This window comes from Somniosus microcephalus, unplaced genomic scaffold (assembly GCF_052327205.1).
Source record: "Somniosus microcephalus isolate GS21.2 unplaced genomic scaffold, FLI_Smic_1.0 unresolved_chr1, whole genome shotgun sequence".
In the NCBI taxonomy this organism is placed as follows: Eukaryota; Metazoa; Chordata; class Chondrichthyes; order Squaliformes; family Somniosidae; genus Somniosus; species Somniosus microcephalus.
Genome location: NW_028225179.1, coordinates 61759417 through 61763403, shown reverse-complemented (window position 1 = coordinate 61763403; position 3987 = coordinate 61759417). Strand labels below are relative to the sequence as shown.

Sequence of the window (3987 nt, the reverse complement as noted above, 5' to 3'; positions counted from 1 at the left end):
TCCAGTCACAGCCCACTTTCCCTCGGAGCTGGATTGGCGAACTGCTCTCCAGAAGGAAACTCACCACCTGCTCAGGGCAACTCTTGGAAAGCAAATTAAAAAGATGGTCAAACTAAAGTCAATCTGCTGGGCGCTCAGACAGGTTTCACTCTGGACACATGCAGCCTAACTGACTGTAATGACGGATCGCACCGCCTCCCACAGCTGATCAGCCATCCTTTCAGACCGGTTCAGGAAGAGAGCTTGAACCAGCAGCGTTGGGGGCAGGATTCGCATCTGCGCAGATATACCCCACTCAAATTCACGGCGAACGCCTTAAACATTCGGTGATCGCAGCTGGAAGCAGCCGGTGCTGCGGCTGTAGATCAGATTGGGTCGGTCATCACAGGAGCTCTGTCAGACTGCATGACCTTTCAGACACGTTTCTGACTGGACACCTGCAGCGCGGGTCTGTGCGGACATTGCCTGGTTCAGGTGAAGCCTTTTGCTTGCCGTGTTTGATCCGGGTTCGATTCCAGCCAATGCAGGACCTTCACATTTTTCTTTATGCACCCCTGAGATCGGCTGAATTGGGATCAACTTATTGGGATACATTATCGTCCTAATGAACTGCCTGAGTGCAGCAGTGAAGACTTTAGAAGACAGGTACAAAAGGCAAAGTTGTTTCGCTCTCAAGTGATCTGCTCTGCTCGCGATTGCATTCGACCTTGAAACCGCTCTGGACATTATTCTCACTGAAGCAGAGTGTGACCGCGGTGTGTCTGTCAGCGGGTAGGTGACGAGGTTGGGGTTGCTGTGGGCCGCTTTCAATCGAGGCTGGGACACGATGCAAGGAGGAGGGTTGCTCCGAGGTCTGGAATACATTGCCAGTCGGGAGCGGGACAAATCGAAAGCAACCAAAAACAGAAAACCCAGTCAGCAGATTTGAGGATCTGTCGATCCGCTTTGGGAAAGTGAATCAGAGCAGAATGAAGGGTGAACTGTCCGACTGCCCAGAAGCGATCAAGGCACAGCTCAGTCGGCGCGTTCCCCTGGTTTATGACGCTGGAACATTCCTCACACAAAAATTATTCAGCCCAGTGAAGAAAATTCTAACAGCCGATAATTTATTCTACCGATTGAAGGAATGCCGAAAATGGTAACCGAGTGACGGTGGAAAGTTTATTAACGTTGTTCCATTCAATCGAATTTTGACGAACTTTGATCTTTTCTCATTTTATAGACTGTATTTGAAGAGTCTCGGTAAAAATGTTCAGTGCTTCTGACAGCGGGGTGTGAGTGAGTAGCTGGTGAGTGTAACAGGCTCAGGGCTGGATGCAGGAACCTCTGACAGTTTCTCTCTCTCTCTCTCTCTGATGGAGAGAGTTGATTGATAGCTGGAGGCTGTTGGTGGTTTGATTAATGCAGGAAGTTCCCTCCAAACCATGTTATGATTGACAGCTGCAATCCACTTGTTTGTCCAGGACAGAAACATGAACAAAAGTGATTCAGTCCCGGATCATTCTGGGTTTGTTTAAAAGGCAGGCGCTTTCAGATATGACAGCCGAGTGGTTAAGATGTTGGATTCGAAAATCTCGGGGTTTGTTTAACTGAGGCTCGAACCCTGCTCGCGGCGGATCTGTTCATAAGTTCTAAATCTGCTTTTTGTTCTTTAATCCTCTCTTTTCTCAGAGCGCTGACCCTGAAATTGCTCAGCATTGTCTCCACTGCTATTTCTCAAGCTCGCAGCTCCCGCCTAACCTCGTGGAGAAAGCAACTGATCTTCGCTGCTGCGCGTAATCTTACCCGAATAATTTTCAGGGTCGAGTCGGTCGGTGGCCGTTTTACACACTGGGCGATAGCTGTTCCTAATGTTCTGAGTCTGTGCAACACACGGACATCCCTCCCCCAGAGTCCTCAGTCTCTCCGGTATCTCTGCATCCAGTGGTGGGAGCTGCTCTTCCGCTGAAGTTTGCTGACAGAAGCTGAATCTACATTTCCAACATTGTCGATATTCCCATTCCCTCAAAGAACGAAGCCAAACAGAAGGCGGGAATTACGTAGAATGACGCTGACTTTTACTAATCTTAAACGGACCATTGGGCCCAACTGGTGTGTGTCGGTGTTTCTGCTCCACACCAGCCTCCTCCCGAGCTGCTTCATCTCCTCCGATCAGCAGAAGCTTCTGTTCCTGTCTCCCTCCTGTGTGTATCCAGCTTCCCCTGAAATGCATCTATTCGTCTCAAACGCTCCACGTGGCCGCCAGTTCCATATTCTAACCACTCTCTGAGGAAAGAAGTTTATTCTGAATTGCCAACTGGATTTGTCAGTGACTATCGAGTATTGATGACCCCTAGTTTTGGACACCCCACAAGTGCAAGCATCTGATATATGTCAACCTTTCCAAAACCGGAGCTCCAACTGCCGACCATTTCCCCACTACACTGCCTGTAATCAGAAAAGCTCAGCCCCTACTGGGGAGGGCTCATCCTGTCCTGACAAGAAATGAGGAAGTTTACCTGAGCTGTGTGCTGGTGGCTGCGGGGCATTACTTGATTAAACTGCTGTTCTGCACCTACAGACACTCGGTGTCTCCAAGCCTTGAGTCTTCCCGACCTATACCACATATCTGTAGACTTGGTTGAAGTGTTTACAACCCTACTGGGAGCGGAAGAGAGACAAAAGCAGAGAGAGAGACCGAGAGACAGAGAAAGGCACAGAGACACACAGCAAGGCACAGAGAGAGAGAGAGAGATTGAGAGCGAGATATTGAGAATGAGACAAAGCGATAGGCAGGAAGATTGACAGTGAGAGCGACAAGAAGCGCAGCAGAGAGATTAGGAGATAAATCTGTACTTGACGACAATGACTATCCCTGTAATGAGTAATGTGAAATTATCATTCGTCATCGGCTCTGTGGCGCAATGGATAGCGCATTGGACTTCTAGTTAATAATCGCTGAAAGTAATTCAAAGGTTGTGGGTTCGAGTCCCACCAGAGTCGTTATTTAGCCAGGTTCCGGTGGTGAAATTTTGCAGCAAAACCACAACTGGTTCATTGATGCCCTTCGGAGAATGGGAATGGTCAATGAGATCGCCTGAATTGTGATTGAAGAACAGTCCAGCTTCAATCTGCGCACCTACTTGAAATATTATATTCATTCCACTGTACTTTTCTGAATTACTTTCCCTGCCGCCTCAGTCATTATTTGTTTCTTTACCGTTTTCTGCTGGTGTTACAGGTTAGATCAGCAGTGGCCATTCAAGGAAGCCTGCGAAGTCCATCAGGGAAAAAAGATTGAGAAAAAAAAACAGTTAGGGAGAGATAGAGAGAGACATGCAAAGAAAATGAAGGGTTTATGGGACATGTCTGTGCGGAGTTTAAGGTGCAGCTTGGGAGAGATTCCTCCCCTCTCCTGAAATCCACTAACTATTCCAAGAGATGAGCACAAAAATCTAGGCTGACAGTTCAGTGCAATACTGAGGGAGCGCTGCACTATCGGAGATGTCGTCTTTTGGATGATAAGAAAAACCAAGGCCCTGTCTGGCCTCTCAGGTGGACAGCAAACACTATTTCGACAAAGAGCAGGGTAATTATCCCTGGTGTCCTGGCTAATATGTGTCCCTCAAACAATATCACTAAAATAGGATATCTGTTCATATCTGTTTGTGGGAGCTTGCTGTGCGCAATTTCGCTGCCGCGTTTCCACCTTCACAACAGTGACTACACCTGCAAAAGTGCTTCATTGGCAGTAAAGCTTTTTGGGACATCCTAGATAAATGCAAGACTTTTTTCTTTGGATTTTCTATACCCGGAATCAATAAACTTAGAATTGAAACGGTATTTGTAGAAAGGGTTGTGAGACTGTGGAATGCACTGGCCCAGATTAGCAGATTTAAAACAAGGTTTAAAAACTGGCAGCGTTTGGGAGGACGCGGAGAGAGAGGCAAGAGAGACACAGGTAAGGTCACCTTGGAAACTGCTGGCCCAGAATCTGCTTTAAATGCC

The 3987-nt window shown here is 47.7% G+C and overlaps 1 non-coding gene across 1 annotated transcript; it reads left to right on the top strand.

Moving 5' to 3' along the window:
- The first annotated feature begins 2889 nt into the window (after nt 1–2889).
- On the top strand, nt 2890–2982 carry trnar-ucu (transfer RNA arginine (anticodon UCU)). The gene is made up of 2 exons: nt 2890–2926; nt 2947–2982. It is a non-coding gene; the product is annotated as a tRNA-Arg (tRNA).
- Nucleotides 2983–3987: the final 1005 nt, after the last annotated feature.